Here is a 25091-nt window from a genome sequence, read left to right as displayed (position 1 = left end):
CTTAATTACTTCAATTAATTAATTAATTTTTTTTTAAGAAAAGTCGAATTTAACCCTTAAGTTTTCATGTGATTTTAATTTAATAATTCAATTTTCAATTTCAACAATTGGATCCTAAGTTAATAGTATGTCTCATGTCAGCCCAATAAATTAATACAATATGTATGGCTCTCATTTGACACGTTTTTTAACCACTGTAAGTGTCATGTAGCATTAATTGATTGGTTTGATATGGCATATTGTTAATTAATAATTGGACGGTAGATTGATAGAGATACCTATGTGAAAGTAAAGAAAAATTTGAGGATCTAATTATCAAAATAAAAAAAATCTAAAGACTAAGGGCATGTATGAGTGTGCATATGAGGAGCCTGAAAGTGCGTTTAACACTCAAAAAGTCAATTTGAAGAAAAAAAGTACTCGTTTGGTAAAAATAATTGAAAGCATTTTTAAGAGTAAAAAAAACCTAAAAATAGGCAAAACACACTTTTGGTAAAAGCTTAAAAATGAAAATTTTGCCAAAAAAAATGATTTTTAACTTAAAAGCTCTATTTCTCAAATGCAATTCTAAACATGCTCCTAATCTTCTAGCCTTCCAACTTATAAGGTGATTTTTTTCTTCTTCCATTTTTATCTTTGAGCAAATATATATATACAAAAACAAAGAAATAAAGCAAATATTAGGAAAAAAAAAAAAAAAAAGGTAAAAGAAAACGAAAAATTTAACATGATTAGGCGTTTAATCTTTTAATGAAGAAACTTCACTCACTTTAAAGCTAAGCAAGTTACTGATATGATATTGAAAGATTAAACTTCACTCACTTTAAAGCTAGCCATAAATAAAGCACTCACCAATAGAAAGCTCTTTTAAAGCTTTGGTGTCTAGATCCACTACGTATTCTGTTCCTAATTCATTCAAATATCATGTACACACTTAGATAAAGGATTCTGGTCCAACACTTTCTGTGCTTCCTTTGTGTCTAGGGGTGTAAAAAAAAAATTGGAAAGTCGGAAAATGGGTAAACCGAAAAATTGGAAAACTGAGAAACTGATTTGAAACCGGTTGGAAAAAATCGGTAATTGGGGTGCCCGGTTCCGGTTACCGATTTTGGGGTTTTTAAATACCCGGTTATAACCGGGTAACAGGATATAATAATAATAATATATTTTTAATTTTATATATATTTTTTCGAATTTAGTATATTTATTAATATTTTTGATTATTTATTTATTTTTTTTTAAAAAAAAATGGGGCACAAAATGGTTAAATTGAGCCAAAAAAATTAGGTCCAATACTTAAAATAAGCTCAAAAATTAGGCGGAATACCTAAAATAAACCCAAAATGCAAAAAATTTTAAAAACCAGTTACCCAGTTTAGATAAACGGGTACCAACCGGAATCAGCCGGTTATTGTATAACCGATTAACTGGGTACCTAGTTCCGGTTCCGGTTTTCAAAAATAAAAAACCAAGTACCCCAGTTTTAGCCAATAACCGAGAACCGAGACCGAATTTTAACCCCTACTTGTGTCCTATTTAGCTTTCCTAAATTATATACTTGGACTAAAATTGAAATACACAAACATCATTCAAATTAGAGAAATGCTAATGCTATACACAATACTTTTTTCTAATCAAGTTGACGTGGTATGGTGTAGTAGCCATTAAATTACAATCAATCTTTTAAAAGATAATTATCCTATAACGTAAACATCGTACCATATCCAGCTGACTAAGCAAAATAACTTTCCACGTTATATATGTGCGGAGATCCACATGTTGTATCCATCTCTCTAAATGCAACTACCGACAGGTGACATGTTAGCATCTCAGTAGCACATTATTGGTTGGGATATCGATCCCGATCCCGATCCCACATGTTTTTGTATTTGGATCCTCATAATTTGTGTGACAAAGTACATTAAGTTGCTGGAAAGTTAAAGGTTAATTACTTCTTTCTCGGTTCTCAACATGTAACGGCCTAAAAAAACTCAAAAAGCTCTTTCAATAGTAACTTACTATTGTTGCACATAGCTGTAATATCCAGAAAAAATAAAGTTAAAAGGATAATAGATTTTTTTTTTTTTTTCTTCCCAAAAGAATAAGATAATAAGTTATGTACAGAATTAGAGATGTTCTAAAAACATATGATAGAAAATTCAAGAGAGAACCTTGTTCGCCCCAAAAGAAATAAGTATTTCTAAGAAATGGTAGAGAATAATGAAGGATTTTGAGCTCAAAATATGCTCACCGACCGTAGCTTGGCGACCACGGGGGGTGTATTGAAAATAACTTTTTGAATTTTGGTTATATGCGGAATTCTGGCATTTGTAACAAAAGTTATGATTGTTTTAATGTCACATGCATGCACAAATTACATCAGTTTATTAAAATGAAACTTAATAGTTTTAGGGAAAAATCCATCTACTCTCCTCAAACTACCACCCAATTGACAATATCCCTTAAAACTTTCAACTGTCACAATGTCCTCCCTAACTACCAAAACATTGTCAATGACGAAACTACCTTTAGTAAAATAAAAAAAAATAAAAATACTAAAACTTCTAGAAAAAACCTAAAACTAAAATAAATAAATAAATCAAAGGGGTGGCCAAATTAAAAAAAAAAAAAATCCTTTCTATAAGAAAAAAAACTAAAAAAATTTCGATTTTTTAAATAAAAATTTTCGTTTTAAAAAATAAAAAATTTTGTTTTAAAAAAAAAAAATCTTTTTTAAAACAAAATTTTAAAAAATAAAAATCTTTTTTTTTTTTAAATAAAATTTTTCGTTTATAAAAAATAAAATTTTTCGTTTTAAAAAACAAAATAAAAAATCTTTTTTTTTTTAAATAAAACGATTTTTTAATTAAAATTTTCTTTTTAAAAATTATTATTATTATTTTTATAATTTATAAGAATATTTTTGTCTTATTGAGACTATAAAGACAGTTTTATATTTTTGCTAGCTTTGGGAGGAACATTGACAATGTTTTAATAGTTTGAAGGGGACATTGTCACAATTGAAAGTTTGGAGGGACATTGTCAATTTGGTGTTAGTTTGAGGGGGTATGTGAACTTTACCCTAGTTTTTACGTGTTAGAGTGCTGAAATTTTGTTTCATAATGACTAAGGAAGATTCATTCGAATGAGAAAATTTGGTGTTGGAATATGAAATTGCTAATAATATAAGAATTGTTTTTCTTATAAATAGGTAGCTTTGGATTGAAAAGTTTATAAAAAGAATATTTTGATTTCGAAACGTTTATAAAAGGATTTTGGGAGTATTGATAGTGAGAGAATGAGTCTAAAGAGAGAGAAATCCTACATAGGAAAGGTTGGTATGTTTACACTTGCTATAAGTCATGGACTCACATATCCACATGCAAAATTATGAAATTTTATAGATGTTGTCGAGGAGGTTGAGGAGGACTCATACATGAGTCTAGTCTAGTACTATCCATGAGGTTGGCAGGAGACCTTAAGTTTTTGTCGTGATAGATGTTGTTAATGCAACCTTAGTATATATGCCATATGTGGTACTTTTTGGATTGTATAGAGACAAATATGGAATAAAATGTGTAATAACATTAAGTTTATGTACCTAATGTTATTTTAGTTAGAGGTCAGGTATATTATATCATTGTGAGAGTGACTTTGTAGTTTTAAAAAGAAAAGAAAATTTTTATTTGAAATCTTCCATTGCGAGTTGTAAAGAAAAGTAGTATCACCACGTGAAATATGAGTTATTGCACTATATTCTTTAAAATTTGAGGCGTTCAATCAATATTGTTAGCTTTAGTTTGTCTTGGCTGGATTCATGTGAACAAAATACTTGTGGTTAACATGTTCAACTTAAGTGTGCAGTATGCGATCGAGGAAGAATTAGTAAGAAATCATCAAGTTGCCCGGACGCCTATGCAAGTAGTCCGACTGAGGAGACTGAATGAGGAGAATTCCAAACTCCATCATCTGAAACTCGAGAGCTTCGTCTGCAACTGCGTCTACAAGCCGTCCGGACGAGAAGGTTGAATAAGAAAAACTCGAGAGCCTCGTCTGCAATCTCGTCTGCAAGCCGTCCGGAAGCGCTGAGCAAGAGAACTGAAGTTAGCATTGTTAACCTAGTACCGTCCGGACAAGTGTACTTCTCGTCCGGACGCATAGTGTATTAGAACTAGTTTTTGTCTAGTTCCGTTCGGACGTGATCACTCACCGTCCTGATGTACTATAGCTTTTACGTCTTTTTCAATTAGAGTTTGAGTCTAATTAGACTAGGGGTCTTTATACTATATATACTGAGCTCTACAGATCTGTATTGCTACGAAATTTGCATCTAGAGTTCGAAGTTTTGTGCTAAGAGAGTCCTTGATATAGAGCTTTTATTCTCTCTCTTAGAATGATCGTTTGATCTTATTTGGTGATTATTGAAGTGAAGTCAACTGGAGTTCCGGTGAAGGGAGATCACGTAGAAGGATTGTGCCAGCTATCTCTGGAAAGGGCTACTGTGGTAAAAGGCAAGTGGGTCGTTTGTCTTATACAAGAAAGTTTCAATTGCAAAGGTTTTGTAACTGTGAGCTTCTTGTAATCCTTATTCTTTTACTGATTTAATGATTTCTTGGGTTTAGCTGTCCTTGAGAGTTTTACATTTGAGAGAGTTCTCTAAATGGTTTCCTCTTCATAACCAAAATATCAGTGTCACTGCTTTCCATATTTTGGTGAATGATAGATTAATTGTTTTAATATTTTAATTCCACGTATTATTTGCATACACCTATTCAACTCCCTTCTAGGTGTTGTTAGGAGTCATATATTAGGTTTTTCAATTGGTATCAAAGCGGGCTCACTCTGTTGGGATTAATTTTCTAAGTGTGATCCTAGACTCTTCATAATATGTCTCACACAGTTGCACCTAACTCTCTTCCCGTCCTTGACGGATCCAATTATACGTTTTGGAAAATTCGCATAAGAGCATATCTCATATACACTAACATTTGACATATTGTTGAATCTGGATGGAATTGTTCAAATAAGACTATTGCCGAATTGTCAAAGGATGAAAATAAGTGCTTCTTTTGCGAATGATAAAGTGTTAAATGCCATCTTCACATCTATCTCCATCGAAGAATTCTCAAGAATTTCTCAATGTGTAATAGCTAAAGAAGCATGGGAAATATTGGAAATTACTCATGAAGGATCTAAAATTGTTAAAGCTTAAAAAATTTCAGATGTTAGTTTCTCAACTTGAAGAGATTAGGATGGAAGAGGAAGAGACATTTGATGATTTTTACTCTAAGCTTAGCACTATTAGAAACTCTACTACTAATCTTGGAAAGAAAATGACTGACGCTAAGATAGTAAAGAAAATCTTAAGATCATTACTTGCGAGGTTTATACCTTAGATTACTGCTATACAACAGAGCAAAGATCTAGAGACAATGAGAGTAGAGGAACTTGTTGGTTCACTTCAGACATTTGAACTCATGTTACCTAAGCCCAAAAACTCAAAAAATCTTGCTCTTAAGATCAAGGCTACTAAAGGTAAATATGTAGTTCTCTCTGATGAGGTCTCTGGAGATGATGAAGAAATAGCTATGATTGCTAGGAAGTTTAGGAAATTTTTCAGAAACAACGGGAATTTTAGAAGTGGGGAGTCTAAAAATTTTATGAATCCTAGAATTGAGGTTAGAGATAATTATGAAGGCAGAAATGATGAAAATCATAAAGATAAATTATATCGTGGTCGTAAGTGTCATGAATGTGGTGGTGTTGGTCACATTCGTGCTGATTGTGGAAATTTGATAAATTCAAAAGGCAAGGCCTTTAATGTGACTCAAAGTGATGAGTCAGAAAATGAGGAAAAAGCTGAAAATGTAGCTAATTATGTAGCTTTTGGGGTTTCTTATGATAGTGAACATGAGGCTAGTGAGTCTAACTCTCTAGAGAGTGAACGTGGTATATGTTATAATGAATTAGAAGAGGAAGGTGATCTGCAAAATGCTTATAATAATCTATATGTGGAATGCATTAAACTGAAGAAGTTGAATAAGCAGCACTTGCAGAAACTCAAAGAGGTTAATCTTGAAAATGATCAACTTTCTATTACCTTAACTGATTCACATGCTATTCATAATACTTTGATGTCTGAAAATCACATGTTAATTGCCAAAGTGAAATCCTTAGAGAATGATCTTAATGAATCCAGAAATCATCTGAAAAAGTTCTCTAGTGAGAAGCTAAATCACATGCTGCATAATCAGAAACATTCTTTTGATAGAACTGGATTGGGCTTTGATAAATCTGTTGTTTCTTCTACTAATGTTGCTTCTTCAAAGTTGATTTTTGTGAAACTAGTGAGTAAAGAAGAGAGCTTGGCTAAGAAGAAGGTAATGCATCCTCCAGTTTCAAGAGGTGAGAAAGGTAAGGGAATTCTAACTTATCCATATGTGTCTCGTTCTACACCGAGATGTGCTCATATGTCAAGGAAGCAACATTCTCAAAGGTTTATTCCTACCTGTCATCACTGTGGTAAGATTGGGCATATTTGCCTTAATTGTTTTCAGTTGAATAGTCATGAGTCAAAAAGAAAATATTTTCAGTCTATAAATAGTTATGGGGAATTATTCAACATATTGAGGGGTGTAATTACCCAGTTAAATGACTTTGACAAGAGTCGCACTCTTGTTCCCAAAATGAAGAAAGTTTGGGATAAGAAGGTTGATACCATTCACCCGTTGAGGGGGAGTGGTACTGGACTCACCTAGATTAGGTGGGCACAATGCATGCCTAGAACAATTCTTGCTTACACTCCCATTTCAATGTCCTAGTGCAAAAGTGTGTTTGTTTCTTAATTTTGTTGTTGTTTTGTTTCATTTTATTTGTGTGCTAGTTTTGCTTTAGTTGTTATATTTTTGCTTTGTTTTTATTTTAGTCTCTCATTCTTTTTTTCTTTTTTTTAATATTTAAAAAAAAATACAAAAATGTTTGTTTCTTGAAGTGCTCTGCACTGGTTCTTTGTGCTCATTTTCAAGGGCTTTCAAAATCCCATGTGGAGTTGGGTCCTTTAAGAGCGGACCTACCTTTGCCTAAGGTACTGTATGAGCTTCTGATGTTGCATGATCATGGTGAGTGTTCTATAGCTTTCATGTGGGATCCTTTCTTTTTGCTGATCATAAATGCTTTAGAGTTTGTCTAAACGTTGATTATTGTGGAAAGGGCTCAAGTTCACAATGTAGGTGATGTATGGTTCAAGGCTCGGTTAAAATTGACCAATTTGCTAGTTGTACCTAGATCCTAAAAATTCCTGCATTTTGTTTAGTCATGCACTAATAATATCTGAATGTTTCTAAAAGAGCATATTTGAACAAAAAGTTCTATGTCATTAATGCTGAAAGAATCCCTATAGAAAAGCTAGTGATTAACTCATTGCAGAAAAATACGGTCACTAAAGGATTTGCGGTAAAATGGTGCTTGTTCTATAAAAGGTTGTATAGGATGAGGGATTCTAGGCCCTAGTACTATAAGGTTGGCCTTTAACCATGCATCTTTACCGTCGTCACTTGCATAGTGATCCCAGATCTTTTCTTACGACTTGATATTCGTTTTGACCTCACACACAACACATTTCAACATGAGTCATCTTGTGAGTATAACGGATTTTTTGTAGTAGTTGTTGTTGTTCTTGTTGTTGTTTTTTTTTTTTTTTAGTTGTTTGTTTCTTAAAACGTACTTATATATTGTCATCGAATAGCCAAAGGGGGAGTATGTTAGTTTTAGTTTGTCTTGGCTGGATTCGTGTGAACAAAATACTTGTGGTTAACATGTTCAGTTTAAGTGTGCAGTATACAATCGAGGAAGAATTAGTAAGAAATCTTCAGGCCGTCAGGACGCCTATGCAAGCCGTTCTGACGAGGAGACTGAATGAGGAGAATTCCAAAATCCATCATCTGAAACTTGAGAGCTTTTTCTGCAACTGCATCTGCAAGCCGTCCGGATGAGAAGGTTGAACAAGAAAAACCTGAGAGCCTCGTCTGCAATCTTGTCTACAAGCCGTCCGGACGCACCACACAAGATAATTGAAGCTAGCATTGTTAACCTAGTGCCATCTGAACGAGTGTACTTCCCGTCTGGACGCACAGTGTATTAGAACTAGTTTTTGTCTAGTTCCGTCTGGACGGGATCACTTATCATTCGGACGCCCCGTGTAGAGCATCCATCATAATACATGTTGTGGAGGAGACAGGATTATTCATTGGAGTCCAAAGCATGAACGAGTTGTTTGTTTGATCGATGTACTCTTGATTATTTATGGTTTGAGAGGTCAGTATACGTTGACTCATGAAATTTCCATGAAAGCGCTCTCGAATCTCACGCTTTTATGCCCACGGGAGTCATGTGGTCTAAATTAAGCTTAAAAAAGAAAAGGAGATCGATTTGAGAGAGCATTATATATATATATATAACGTCTAATTTTTCAATACAAAATCTAACAAATTATTTATTCAACTATCTATTTTCTTTAAATAAATAAAAAAAGTCACTCTTCTTGCTTTTTTAAATGAAAAGTACTAATCAAATGTTTGCGCTCAAGTTTTGTTAATTTATTATTCTTAATAGATGTTATGAGTCTTATGACTCTCCCCAATGAATAATTCAATTAGCTGAGAATCACGATTCATGAAGCGGATGTTACTAATTTGAATCCATCTCCCCCTCTCTATGTAACGATTGTAACTAGGCTTAATTAATTATGAACTCGTAACAACGACCAACTAAAATCAATAGTGTGTGATAATAAATATAACGTCAAAAAAATAAAAAATAAAAACAATAATAGAACATCAAAAATAAAAAAATAAAAGATTGGACGCGTTAAACAATGGCATTTGTCTGCCTACTTTTTCTTTTTGGAGGCAAAAAGTTAAAGAACATTTTGGAAAGACTTGGAAAGAAAAAAATTGGCACACCCCAAGAAAGAACAAACACAACAAACGATCTGTTAGAGTTTGTAATTTTAAAAAGTGCGATTTTAAAATGTACGATTTGAAAATGTGATTTTAAAAACGCACCTAAGCGTTTAGCAAAATTAGAGTTTGGCCTTTAAAATCACAATTTATTCTTTTAAAATTGTGTGTCGCAGATTTTCTACTTTTTCAAATTATAATTTTTCTACTTCCTGTAGTAATGCTAGGTATCATATTTTTATCCTCCTAAAATCCTCCCAAAGCTAATGTGGCTTTTAAAATTACCATTAAATTTTAGATGAATCATATTTGAATTTTGATCAAATGACGGTTTTGAAAGCCACATCAGCTTTAGGAAGATTTTAGGAGGATAAAAAATGGTACCTAGCATTACTCTTCCTAACAATCAAATTTTTGAGATTTGATTTAAAATCACATTTTTTATCTATAAGATCACAATTCCAAACGCAACCGACACATAAAACTGAACAATTGTTTCTGGCATGTATGGAACACCATGGCGATAGGCACATGTAAGAGATAAATAGGAAATTACATTTGTCAGGAATACCAATTTAAAGTTAGAAATAATGTAATGGGAAGTAAATGAGGACATTATTGTATTTCTGCCTTTGATAATTACGAGGAAAAGTAAATTTAAGATAATTAATGTAATGGGCATGGAAGTAAATGAGGACATTATTGACGTGGAAATGCGTTAGGTCATGGAGTGATATTAAATAATATCATATGATATTGGGAACATAAATCTTCTTCAAGAAGTTTCGCAGTAGCTAGCGAGGTGATAGACATGAATCCACCTCTTTTTTTTACTTGTCCTTTCAGCGTGAGAGAATTCACAGCAGCTTCCTCGTTATTTTTCTTACATTTAAAGATTTAAACTACTTTTTACTTCCTTATATCAAAATATACTCCAATAGCTTTCTTTAATCATTCCCTATATCATATATATATATATATATATATATATATATATGTTAATTATATTATATATATGAGAGGAGAGATGAGAGGGAATTGTGAGACATGAGAGGAGAGATAAAAGAAGAGAGAGAATCATTTATTTATTTATTTTAATAATCATAAGGATTGCAATAGTGGAACCCAAAACATTGGGTTCCACTGTAGCAATCATAATGTTTAAGGTTTATTTATGGAGTCTGTGGGTGAGATTTTTTTTGAGATTTTTTGAACATATTCCCTAAACTTAGGGAACAAACTCCCTTAGCTGGGAATGCTCTGAGAGAGAGAGGCAGCAGGCGTAAGGTATTTAGGGTTAGGGCGCTTGAAAGAGAGTTTTAGTTTATATATATATATATATATATATTATTTTTTATTTATTTATATTATATTAAAAAGCGATTAGTGATTTTTTCTAACCGCTTTTGAAAGCAGTTAGTGCAGTTAACTGTTATAGCAGTTAGTATGCGATTAAAAAGAAAGGCCTTTTCACCCCTACAAATTAGGGCCACCGTAGGTTCAAGGCAGGCAACTAAGGACTAAAAGAGCAATTACATCTGCCTATTTTTTATGCCACGTGGCAAGAAAGACACCAAATTTAGCTAGTCAAAATTGCCAAAAATTTGATGAACAGTTACGTTGCTTAACAAATTTATAAGTTATAGATTGTTGAGTTACACCGCCCTTCCCCCCAAGCCATTGATCCATTATTAGCTTAGAATTTTGGGTCAAACCTTTCAAAGGTACAAGGGTTTCAAGCATGATTAGCCTCTTCAACCAGTTTTTTTCTCTTAGCTCAGCCGACCAAGCAAGACGGTCCAAGAGTTTTGAGCCAAATCAGTTGACCAAGCGAGATGGTTCAAGGGTTTCGGGCCATAGTAGCTCATTCAACCGGACCTTTCTCTCCGCTCAACCGACCAAGCAAGCTAGTCCATTACTAGTATATGGTTTTCAAGTCAAATTACCACCGAGTGAACCAAGGCTCCAGTCCAACTGCATGGCTCAATTCAATTATTGCCAATCACAGCCTATTGCACTAGCAATTTTTATGGCGTCACTCCTGCAACTCTTTCGGCACAAGCAGCTTTTCCGGCGAATTCATCTTTCTTTCCCTTTCTTTTACCCAAACTCAAGCTTAGGGGGATGTTAAGAATATTATTCTAGGGCTTAGTCTGGGGTTTCTTGCCGACTACTTCTTATCTCTCTATAAATAGAAAGCTATATAAACATATCATAATATACTACTCAATACAATGTAGTCCTTATATGATTCCGCTCTCCCTTTCTTCTCTCTCTCCTTCTTCCACTCTCCAATATATTTAACAAAAATATTGAATGCCTGCTATTGAATTCCAACAAACCTACAATAATATGATTGTTACTAAATTAAACTTGCTATTAGATGCTTTATTTAAGAATAAAATGATTGTTAGTTAGAAACTTAGCATTGAATGCTTTATTTATTTATTTATTTTTAAAACAGGGTTGAATATCTTTGACTTTCCTGTAGTTTAACAACTTTATTTTTACCCACCTTAATTTCAATTTGTATCACAAATAGTACCTCGTTTATAGCCGAAAACCGAGATGGTCCTTCCGTCCAACATTTCTTCCAATATTTAACAAAAATCCACGTGGCCAATGGAAGGGATGACACATGGCCACAAGTTCATTACAAATAATAATAATAATAATAAAAAAAATCAAAAGCTTAAAAACTAAAAATATTAATCAATTAAAAATATTTAAAAACTTTAAAAATATATATTAAAAAAAAACGTAGCTCCAGCCACCCATGGCCAGCCAGTTCTTTACCAAGCTAATCAAGATAGCAGATATAGCCTACAACAAGGTTTTAAAGAACTTAGCCTCCAGAAATTGCAACGTCGACAACCCCATTCGGTTGTTCTAAAACTGAAAATCAAAAGGCCCAAATTTTTCTCTCCTCATACCCATTCGGCCAATGGAGCAAGGAAAGACTCAATAAAAAATAAAATCGTCTCCTTCACCTACCCATTCGTGATGGCAGGAGAAAGACCAACAATTTTCCTCTTTGTTGAAAAAAGTAGCTCATAAGCTTCAAAGTATATAGAGTAATACTACAACTACTGGCTCATTGGGTATAATTAAGTTTATGTGGGCATGGGGACAGATAAGTTGTGGGGGGTAGTTTGGAGTTTTGAAAATACTTACAATTAGGATTTTCCTATAAGCATGTTATGTTGTAACTCTAAATCATTGAATAGTAAAATATAGCCGCACTCTCTTGTGGACGTAGGCACATTGCCGAACCATGTAAATCAGTGTCTCGACTCTCTCTTACTCTCTCTTTTTTCGATTCCATATTATTCATCATTTTTTGCACGGGAACAACAATTGGTATCATAGCCAAGTTCGGTGATGGCTAGGATTTGCACATCTTCTGCGAAATTCGACATGATGAAGTTCGATGTAATTGGTAATTTCGGGTTATTGCAGAGACGTGTCAAGGATTTGTTGGTGCAACAAGGAATGGTGAAGGCTTTGTATGGGACGAAACCAGATGGGAAGCCGAACATAGACTAGAAGTAACTTAAGGCTAAAGCGGTGGTACTATTCGGCTTTGTCTCAGGATAACATGATGTGTCATGTCATGGAAGAAGAATCTTTGACAGCCGTTTAGTTGAAATTGAAAATTTGGTATATGTTAAAGCCGTTGACGAATAAGCTCTATCTAAAGCATCGGTTCTACGGCTTAAAGATGGTGGAGGGCTCGAATATGAGCCAACACATCAATGTGTTTAATCAGGTAATTGGCAATTTGAAGAGGGTTGATGAGAAGTAAAAGACGAAGATAAGGCATTGATACTATTGAATTCACTCACAACTTTTCCTACGTATGAGAATTTGGTTACAACTCTAAAATAGGCCACTCTATCACTTTATTGTCAAAGTTAACGATTTGTTACATGCCACGTATCTCTCATATAATGCGTCAACATCCATGTTAGCACCAAAATGCAATGCTACGTCATAAAAGAAAAATAAATAAATAAATAAAAGCAAAAGAAAAAGAAAAACAATGGATCTCACACATGAAACCATAGGAAAACCATAAAGCTTGAAAACTTAAAGAGCAAACCATATGAGAGAAAATGAGGGCTTGGGCATGGAGAGGGAGAGAAAATGAGCGAAATTAGTTGAAAATTGCGGTTTGGCTATTTATATACCCTCATGTCCAGACATGCAAATGAGCTGTTTGGAAAGGCCTCTCTTGCGTCCGTATCCTGTTTGGACACGAGGGGAACAAGGAACATTTTGTGCTATGCGTCTGCAACCTGTCAGGACATGAAGGGAACGCGTTCTCTGAGTGTCCGAAGACGAAGGGTGAAAGAACCCAAAGAACAGTTTTACCTCCACCGTTGCCAACAAAAACAAAAACACAATTTAAATATCGAAGTGGAAACCCAAAGAACACATCAATGAGAAAAATTACTCTGAGGTAACCGAACCCGGGGAATCACTATGTAAGAGATCCAAAATATAGACACAAGGAAACTTACAATCCGATGTAAATCCCTAGACTCTGTACTACAACAAGTTACCTACTTGCCTCCAAGCTCGACAATTTCTTCATAGTGCCTATCTTTACCAATATGTTGATAGACCCTTGTAGTAGAAAATAACACGAATAGAACCCCTTAGAAAACACAAACAAACTTCAAGGAAGGCAAGCTCCCAGCTTTACACACCCTTACTTGTGAGTACCAAATCAAACTAATCATCAAAGAAGCAATAATGCCTAACAACCTAACAAATGAGACATGGAACCTTCTGCCACTCGCATCCCAAACATGTCCAGACACAAAGGGGACAAAATAGTTTTTGTCAAATGCGTATGCATCATATCCGAACACGAAGGGCACAAGGGATTTTCTGCCCAACCTATCTGGACACACAAATGCCCTGTCTAGACACCAGTCTAAAAATCAGTTTTCTTCGAAGTCTTTAAGTGTTCTTTCACTTTCATTATTTCAATTATTCACTTGATTAATCTAATTGGTATTAAAAAATTTATTAAACATCTCAGGCATTACGCTTGGTATCCTAATGTGGTTACGATGATATCATTTTGTAAGTTTCCCTAGTGTTTCCAAAATGGAATGAAGTACGACTCCTTAAACCTAAAGGGAAATGCTAAGTGTTCTTTTAGTGTTCTCTTGATGTTTTCTCAACTATGATGTGGCTTTTAAAATTATCGTGAATTTGAGATTATCATTATTGACTTTTAATCTATTGGTGATTTTAAAAGCCACATCACAATTGGGAGGACACTAGGACAATACTAGAAGAACACCTAGCATTTCCCAAACCTGAAGCAAGATATGATTCCAATAAGATTGGAATGTGGTTTACTTAATGGGATTAGGATAACCATATCTTGTTTATATAAGGTTTAATCTTAGGTAAGTGTTTCCAAATAAATGTATTATAATATCAAGGACCTAGTTAGATAAGGAACCCTAATGCAATTATGACTTGAAGGTTCATGTTGATTGAAGTTTCCTAGTGTGACTAGGATTCCTATCAAGATAGGAAAACCAAGTTCAACTAGGAATTTTTATCGAGACTTGAACTCCCATTTTAAGATAGACTAACGATGTGAGTAGGACTCCTAAATTAAAATAAGGCTTTGTTGGGATGAGTTAATCTAGTTTGACTAGTATTACTACTTGAACAAGGGTTCTTAATGTGATTAAAAAAAGTATTCCACTTTTGGAAAAAATATGAAAGGGCAAGGTCACAGTTGTGATGAGATCACAACTAATTCAATAACACTTACATTTTTTTTAAATATTAAGTGAAATAGAGATTCAAGAGTTGAGTCTCATGGCCTTCATCATTGGTCAAGAGTTGTATGCAACGATCATTTAGCCACCTGGCTGAAAGTCTAAAGTGTTTAGGTTTTAAGGTGTTTTAGCCAAGAAGTGAGACTAATAAAATAATCTTTCACTTAAAAAAAATATATATATAATCTTTCTTAGAATTTGGAGTTGGTGATTATGAGGACGGTTACTGAAAAACATATAACGACTCCTAAAACTTGTTTATCACAGTTTATGCAGAATTAACAGATATTTATCAATATGCAAACAATCACCAAAACAAGTAAAATCAAACACAAGGATTTTGGTGACGAAGATGAAACTTTTTAGAAAATGATCTAAAATTAAAACCTCTCCGAAGCAGCTAAACCCAGAACATCACTATCAGTAAGATTATTGAGAGATTACAAATACTAGGAACACTTACAACCCTTTGCAAGACCTTGAATCTGTAAGATCGGCAAGCCTCCAACTCGTCCCCTCGCTCACAATCTCCTTTAACATGATTCTCGTTTACCGGACCCTTCCGATAGACTTCTCAAATCAAGCACAATGAAACTAGCAATAATCCTCTAAGATGAATGATTAGGCTCACACAGAAGTTCTCTCTAAGCATAGCCTCTCACGAAACCTAGGGTGGAATTTATTCACTCTCTCTAACAATAGAGATGAATATATATGAGTCCCCACAACCCTAGACACGTCACACACTTTACACATGTTAAAAACAATATCTGATGCATGGTGTCCGGACAGGGGAAGAGCCTGTCTAGACAGCAACTCGAAAAATAGATTCGGCGACTAGCTGGAAAGCTTGTTCGGACAGCCTAGCACCCTGTCCGGACAGCCTAGCACCCTGTCCGGATAGCCACTGCTTTGGCAATGGAAATGAGCTCTCTGGTTTCCACATCCAAACAGCCTACCTTGAGGATGGGTTTTGGTGAATTGGATCAACTGTTGTGCTCTCCAAATTTAGCTAATACAAGAACTTACAAACTCCACCTTTGGCAATTCGGTGACAAAACCAAAATGCCCATCATCTCTCCGTATTTACACCCCCTTTTTGTCACAGAATGACAAAAGGTTTTCATGATTCCTGAAACACTCACAAAATACTTCAATGCATATGTAGAACATGAATAATACTAAAAAAACTCATGATCACAAAACAAAATGCATGAAGTATTACGGCAAGATCATGAAGACACAACAGCAAAAAAACTCACCCTCAAAGTATGACTCATTTATTAACAAGAAACTTGAAAGGGAAGCCATATTTCTCCCCCTCAAAAGTCAAATGAATACACATGATACACACATTAACGACTCATGTATATCAGCATCTCAGCAATGAATATCTCAAACATGCTCCAAATATGCAAAATATACATGAGATTAGAAATGACACGAAACTCATATTGCTTAACTCAAGCAAAGAAAATTTTTTCATTCGAGCTATGCTTGTGTGGTGTGTGTGTAAGCCATTCAATGAGAAAAAATTACCAACTCACAAAATGAGGAGAGAGTTTTACCAATACGAGGTTTTGACAAGTATATCCAATCAAAAGTCAAACCTTATCATACTAGGGTGTAGCCACTCTATCCAATACATTCCTCTTTGGAAAAAAAATTTGCACAAGTTTGACACAGTGAAATAAATTCTTTTTGGAATATGATCTTTTGAATTTTTGTTTCACTATTTTGTTTCTTTCTCACTTTGAAAAAGTGTCCTTAAAATTTTGGTGCTTATCATAAAAGGAGGAATACAGGAATTTTTAAGCCCTAGATTCAACTAGTGTAAGGTCAATTTGAAAAATACGACTAGTCAAAAAACCTCATCTAGTTACCTAACAGACCTCATATTTAAAGTTAAGAAATAGCCTCAAATTCAACTTAAAATGTGCACAAAAGAGTAAGCAAAGTCAAAATGTATCACATAAACTTAGGCTTTAGGTAACCACAAGAACAAGTCCATTGAACAAATTTTCATCCCATGTATGTTAAGAACATTCCAAGACAAAAGAAATTAGATCTATGAAAGCAACATGAGAAATTAATGGACTATCTAGGTGCATAAGACAAAAGAAAGAAAAGAAAACCACCAAAAAAAATATTTTTGTCTTTTTGAATTTTTTACACAAAAGAAATGCACACAAACGAAAAACAAATGCAAAACAAATATTAAAAAAAAAAAAAAAAGTTCTTCATCATCTAGTGATTCCTTATCAGATAACTCATTAGAGTTTTTCCTAAGAGTTCTAAGGGCAATATCCTTATTTTTCCTAGGTTGAGGCAAGGAAAACTCATAAGTTTGAATAGCACCAACTAACTCTTTTGTCCTGATAATTTCAAGATTAGTGCATGACTCAATAGCAGTTACCTTCATTCTGAATCTTTCAGAGAATGATCTCATAACCTTTTTTATTAACTTAGTATCTGAAACTCTCTTTCCTAAATTAATCATGGAATTACAAATTCATTGAAGGTCTCATCCTCTAACATCCTAATTGACTCAAATTGAGAAACTAACATTTGAAGTTTGGAAGATTTAACAAGATTAGTTCCTTCATAAGTAGTTTCTAGGATCTCCCATGCTTCTTTGGCACTATCACAATTTGAAATTCTAGAGAATTCACTTTGTGATATTGCCAAGCATAGGGCATTCATAGCTTTGTCGTTTGCATACGAGTTTGTTTTTCAACATTAGATCATTCAGTTGTTAGCTTATCTGGAGCTTTAAATCTAGATTCAATGAGAGACCAAACGTCTATGAATTTTAAGAAAAATCTCATCCTAGACTTCCAATAGCCATAATTTGATCCATCAAAATTAAGCACAATGAAAAGGGTTTGAGACATCTTAAGCATTAAACAAAGATCACACTGAGGAATTTAATCCTTCACGGAGTGAACCCACTCTGATACCAATTGAAAGATGTATAATGACTACTAAAACTTGTTTATCACAATTTATGCAAAATTAACAGATATTTATCAATAAGCAAACAGTCACCAAAACAAGTAAAATCAAACACAAGGATTTTGGTGACGAAAAGAAAACTTTTTAGAAAACGTTCTAAAAGTAAAACCTCTCCAGGGCAGCCAAACCCAAGAAATCACTATCATTAAGATTATCCAGAGATTACAGACACTATGAACACTTACAACCCTTTGCAAGACCTTGACTTTGTAAGATCAACAAGTCTCCAACTTGCCTCTTCGCTCACAATCTCCTTCAACGTGATTCTTCTTTACTAGACCCTTCCGATAGACTTCTCAAATCAAGCACAATGAAACTAACAATAATCCTCTAAGAGGAATGATTAGGCTCACACAGAAGTTCTCTTTAAGCACAGTCTCTCATGAAACCTAGGGTGAAATTTTGTCACTCTTTCTAACAATAGAGATGAATATATATGAGTCCCCATAACCGTAGACACGTCACACACTTTACAAACGTTTAAAACAATATCTGACGCATGGTCTCCGGACAGAGGAATAGCCTGTCCGGACAGCAACTCAAAAAACAGATTTGGACACTTGCTGGAAAGCGTGTTTGGACAGCCTAGCACCCTGTCCGGACAGCCATTGCTTTGGCAATGGAAATGAGTGGTGTGGTCTTTTGTTTACCAACATATATCAATAATAAAATACCACTCGCAATAGTACGAATCCCTGTAGGATCGGGCTACATTGAGGGTGTCGAACCTCAAGAACTGCGTAGGTGTTATCAAGTTTTCAAGATCAAAAGTAACTTAATTTAAAAGATGATTGATTTGTTTTGTAACTAAAGTGCATGAAAATAAAAGAGAATTGAAATATAAGAGAGAAAGTGTAGGGTATTGACTTCACCTTTATCCGCACAACAATGGTTAATCATACTTAATCAAGAGATTCATTATATGCATGTTATAAATAAACAAGAAAATACCTTATTAAAGAATAAGTATAATCCATCTTCAGTTGGCACGGATCATCTACCTAACGACTAAGATGAGGTACGAACCTATCGACCCGTCTTCCCTAAGTATAGATTATCTAATTTTTTAATAGGATACATACAATCAAGAGAATAAGTATAACCCATCTTCGGTTGGCATTGATCGTCACCTAACTACTAAGATGCGGTACGACTCGTCTTTCCTAGGTATGGCCTATTTAACCCTTTTGATCATATGTCAATTAAAACCATTGTATAACCATCATCCCCATCATCACAAAAAATCAGAATGATCTGAGTTCAATAAAAGTAAAAAACTTTCTAAGACAAGATAAGAATTTCACTAAAATTGGCTTTAAAATTAAGAATAATTGCATTAATCATTAAGAAAAATATCAAATTGTAACAATTCTCATAGTTATACAACCAACATGCATAAATTGAAAATCTATAAATTAAGATACAATCAAACCATTCTGCTTGGATAGGGTTACATCAATAACACACTATGGGGTTTAACCGCTCATAACTCCGATAAGCCTCCAAGAATTATTTGCTGAATTTTTTCTCTAGGCAGTGGTATCTTTCTACAATATTTAGAGGCCTATTTATAGGGATTTAGAAAACGCTAAAAACCCTAGAAACCCTAGAAAAACTGTAGGTCATCTCCCAGTCCAAGTGAGAGATTGAAAACCTAATCCAAACTGTAAAAGGATTGCTGATGCATTCTAGAAGCCGTGTGTGCTCGAGCCTAAGGAACATGCGCTCAAGCGCATGTGCGCTCGAGCCTAGGCTGGTATGCGCTTGAGCCTAAGTGCTGGGGCGCTTGAGAGCAGGTGCACTCGAGCCCAAATGTTGTGTGCTCGATCCCAGGCCTTCAAGATGCTCCAAAATGTGCTTTTATCCCAATTTTCAATTTAATTCTTGCATCTTTCATTTAAAGCCCTAAAACACAAAAACAAAACAAAATCAAACAAATAACAATATTAAGGAATTAACATATGCGAGTTAAGGAGCTTGAATGTGCAACATTCGGCGCTTATCAAAGAGCTCTCGAGTTTCCACGTCCTGCTAGCTTAGTACCCTGTTCGGACACCCTACCTTGAGGATAGGTTTTGGTGAATTGGATCAACCGTTGTGTTCACCGAAGTTAGCTAATACAAGAACTTACAGTTACTAATGAGACTTTTATGAAAAAGGTGAGTTAAGCTCACAAATATACTTTTTGTTACTCTCTTATAGTATATTTATTTTATATATCAAACGTGCACATTTATACTCACATTAAAAAAAAATTGCAAATATTGTGAACTCTCTCTTTTGTGTAAATAGAGGATCTATAAATGGAATGTTGCATCATGTGTGTTTTTTAATGCATGCATGTAAAAGACAATGATTATTTGCATCATATAACATGCCATGTTATGTACAGATAGCAGCTATGAGCTTACTATCATATAAGGATAACCTTACGATTTACAGTTTATTTTTATATTGTTTGGCCTTTGATCCAATATTTGCTAGTGACTAAAGCATCATGAATGAATGATGGTCATGTCTTGCAGCATTGTTAGTGGTGTGAATCACTGAAGATCGGATCTAGTCGGGGCCATTAATGGTGGCTTGCTATTGTGCTTTCACATGATGATGTTCAGTATAGCTGGCTGATGCTAAGCGAAAGACTCGTTAGACAGGTTTGCATATTATAGTTGGATGATGTTTAATATTGTTGTTATATATCTTAGAGGCTCTATGTTTGTATTGATGTAAATGAGGATATTTAAGTTTTTGTCTCAGGTCATTTCTTTTCCGCTTTCCATTTCATTTTTTTGTGATAATTTGTGTTCATGGTAGTAAATCCAACTAATTACAAATTAATCAGTCCGGAGATACTACAAGTAACACTCCGAGTTAATTATTTTGAATAACAAATTTTATTTGGGTTACAAAAATATACGCTGATATTTTGTTATGCATGAATCAGAAAGGAAGAGGAGAAGGGAGTATTTTTTGTGATTAAAATAATGATAAGGTGAGCTACAGTGCTACCCGAAATATGGGGTGGTACTGTCAATGTTAGTTTAGAGCACTAACAGTAGTTATCATAAAGCTTCTTCTCTTCTCTAAATATAGAAAGAAAAAAAAAAGAAAAAAGAAAACAGACACATACCACAAATATCATATATGTGATGCCCCAAATATTTACGAAATGCATTTAACCATCATTGATCAATTTTATAAAACACTCAATATTTTACAAGATGGCATAAAACATTTTCAGAAAAATCCAAATATCAATTTTAACTTGCCTTCTGACCAAATGTTCGTCCATGGACTACCGAACATTCGCTTAAACCCTAGCATTGAACGTTCCTTTGTCAGCCACCAAATATTCGAGAAAAAAATCCTAGAACTGTAGTACAATAGTACATTGAACGCTCAAGAATAATACGTTGAACGTTCGGTGATCTTTGAAAAGCAAATTTAACCTATTAGTCACATCTTCTAGCCTTATCCACCCAACTATTCCTATATAAACGCCCTACTTGACCCTTCTGACCACACCCAACTTCAATGCAGCACCCCACCTCAATTTTTGTGAGAAAAATGAATTTTAAAGAGAGAAAATGGTCGCTCTTGATTTTAAAAACCACCATCTTCGAACCACATTTCATTTTCATTCTATTTATGTTCTACTCGCATGATTCAACTTGTTTTCAACATGCTTTAATAGTTTAATGAAGTTCCTCTTATTTTGAAGTAAATAGTCATGCCCACACTCTTGTTTTCTAAGATTTGATACGTTAATATGGTTTAACATGGTTACGTTGATTTGTTAGTAGCTTTGGTTGGGGTCAAAACATGATTTAATTAGGATTTTTAGAGTTTTGCATGCATTATGGTGCTCATAGAACGTTTGATCATCATAGACCGAGCGATCGATGTCGAGATTGAATGTTCAGAACTGTCCAACATTGTTTTATTCAGGCTTTATCAATGGTTTAGCATTGCATGGACAACGTAGGTTCTCGAGATATTATGAATAACTTCACAATAGCCAGGAGATCTGAGATGTCGAAATCTGAGGATGAGGGGATAAAGTAAGTACACATTTATGATTACTTTCCATAAAAATGTACGATATGTCAGCTGACTAAGCATGCTTATGTTATGAGCCTTTTATTTCTTAATTAACTAGGTAAATGATTATATAATTGATTAATGAGATGCATTGTATGACATGGTACACTGGTATATGCGGTATAATGGCCATAGGCTTATTATATGGGCTTGACTCTATGGTCAAATGTGTGTGTGTGCATGTTTATATGGGATTTGGATCCAATGGTTGTTCGTGACCGGCGCAGCCATGTTTGAATGGCGAGTCACTACAGAACATACATCATTAGTAGCTTGGGCCACCCGAGGTCAAACTCGGTCGGGTTGCTAATGTTATGAATGGTAGCGTGCAAAGGCAACAACCATTACATTTGTGAAAACTCACGTTTATTATTTCAGTACATATTGTGACTCACAAGCTCATTTCATATTTAATCGTAAGGTTTACTTACTAAGTTGTACATTTACGCAGTTATTGCGGTTTAGCAGGTTTGCACTACTAGTCATTAGATTCCTAGCTGGGATGAGGATGCTAGGCAAGCATTTCATCATACCAAGTTTAACTAGTAATTTTAATTGGAAGCTGCGAGTCAATAATGGATGATAATGCTTATACACTTTATGATTATAGAGATCTCAGATCATGAAATTTCACATTCCGCAATATATTTACTCTGATTTGTCAATCGATGATCCCCTTAGTTACCAGTTAATTGTATGTACTGAAGGAATCACCAGTAACCACTAAGCATTATTTACTCCCTAAGTAACGAATTAGGCATGAATGTCTACTATAATTCTTTTATTTCTTAAAGGATTTATCATGGGTGTCTACTAAGTTGTTTTTTAAGAAAGCATAAATCTATGAAAATCGACAAACACATGAGGCCTAAGGCATGGATGTTTACTCCCGATTCCCCATGTTGATTAACCCAAGAACTCAGGGTGAGATTCTTTTGTTACTCTATTAAACCCAGGACTCGATCATCCAAATTGATTTAAATAACTAATCCATACCACATGCATATAATGGTCAATCACACACATATGAGAAATTCAATAAAACAGGAATTAATCAAGTTAAGCATCACAATATGATTATCACAAAGGCGCCAATATTGAAATATTAAATAAACATAATTAGGGTTTCAATATAACTCTACTAAAGAGTTAGTTACACATAATTAAAATAAAACTAAAAAGAAAAGGGAAAGAAAGAACCAAAACGACTCCTTGAAGTAGCCTCCAATTCCTCTCCCCAAAGTTGTCTCCTTAAAATTGTATATTGAATTGTGAGGCTTAGAGGTCTATTTATAAGGCTTATGAGAGTCCTAGAAGCCCTAGTTATCCTAAAAAATTCATAGATTTAAGTCTTAGTTCAATTAGGATAAAAAAAACCTAAGTCCAAATCGGAATAGGATTCGTCCAAAATTGCGCTCCTATCTTGCGGGGTGATTTTGGTATGGCGGAAGTCTGAATTAGGAAACTGATATTTCATAATGATTTGTATCATTTTGAGTTAAATTTTCAATGCCGCTTGAATCACCTCAATCGGATATTTGAGCTGAAAGTTATGCTCAAAATACCGAGATGTGTGCAAAATCCAAATTTGAATCAAATCTGATTTTGACTCTAATTTGAGAAATTTCAATTTAATCTTTTCCTTTATTTGATTAAACTTAACCACACCATATAGGTCATCTATTATGGTTGGTTAAGCTTAACCATATCTTAAGTGTAAATTAATTGCTAAAATATAAATATTTTGGCACTTACCAGTAACCCTGCCAAGGTGGATCGAATTACTTGATCTAATTTTAAAAGCATTACATTATACCTTCCTTGAACATTAGTAAGCTACAGTGCTACTCAATGTAGGACGGTAGCTACCCCATACACTATTTTAATCAACAAAAAAGCTTCTCTCTCCTCTCACTTTCTTTTTTTTATTCAGCCTTTTGTTTCTCCCTCGTCCTTTCTCTTCCACTCCAAAATTTCCAACAAGCCCCACACCCATAACCTACCTACAAGCCACCGTCGTGGACCATTATTTAACTATGGCTCAAAAGCTGCTTGAAACAATGGACGAAGTGTTTTTTCAGCCTTTTGAAACAATGGACGAAGTGCTTGAAAGTTGAAACAACGGGGCTGGGTTTATGGGGAAGAAAAAAGAGAAATAAAGAAATAAAGAAAGAAAAAGTAATCATATATATAAAAAATAAAGCAAAAGTTAAAAAGTAATATTTAAATGATATAAAAAAAAAAAAAAAAAAGTAATTGCGAGTATTGTATTAGAAGCAAAAAGTTGCCTTTTAAAAGTAAATTAAGAAGAACTGTTGTTAATGCTCTTAAAGAAGTTTAAAGAAATCTATTGAGTGTCATTTTTTGGGAATTTTTCTAAATTTTAAAAAACATGAATTTTTTTTTTTAAAAAAAAAAAAAAAAAAAACTATTGGGAGTCCTTTTAGGCTCTGTTTGCCAACGGAACGGGCCAGCACTGTAGCTGGAACGACATTGTTCCAGCTACAGTGTCAGCACTGTGTAATCAGTAATTCACTCAAAAAAAATACACACATTTCAAAAATAATACTTATCTTATTCACTTGCCAACCAACTGATAATTACAACTAAATTTTTTTTTTTATAAAAAAAAATGAAAAATATTAAAAAAAAAAAAAAAAAGAATAGGAGAATATCACAGGTGGTTCCAGCCTTAGTAAAGTGGTGCTTGGAACCACCCCATTTTGCAGGGGGAATGGTGGGGCCTATACTTCTCCCTCATTTTTTTTTTAATATTTACCTTATTAAAAAAAAAAAAAAAAGCAAAAGTCAATTTTTGCTGCTGCACTGTTCCAGCTACAGTACCGGCCATGCATGCACCAAATGCATACTACATATTAAAACGGTCAAAACTTGGTTCCTTCTTTCGGTGCAAATTAAGTCAAGGTTATACATATAACACAATGTCGGTGCTTTAGTTAGTATTTTCTCAATTAACATGTGAAATATTTAATTAAATAAAAAAAAAAAAAAAAAAAGTGAATCATAGAGATATAGTTCAAATGGTATCATATTAAACTACTACTAATTCTGAAAGATTAAACTAATAAAAAAAAAGTAAATTTAATTATTTAATTAACATTTCAACATAGATGATTGACATAGAACAATGGTTTCAACTAAGAGGGAGAGTGGATTAACTTGGATCCGACAAGGGAAAAAATAATAA

The sequence above is a fragment of the Corylus avellana genome, chromosome ca8 (assembly GCF_901000735.1).
Source record: "Corylus avellana chromosome ca8, CavTom2PMs-1.0".
Classification (NCBI taxonomy): domain Eukaryota; kingdom Viridiplantae; phylum Streptophyta; class Magnoliopsida; order Fagales; family Betulaceae; genus Corylus; species Corylus avellana.
Note: the sequence above shows the minus strand (reverse complement) of the source record.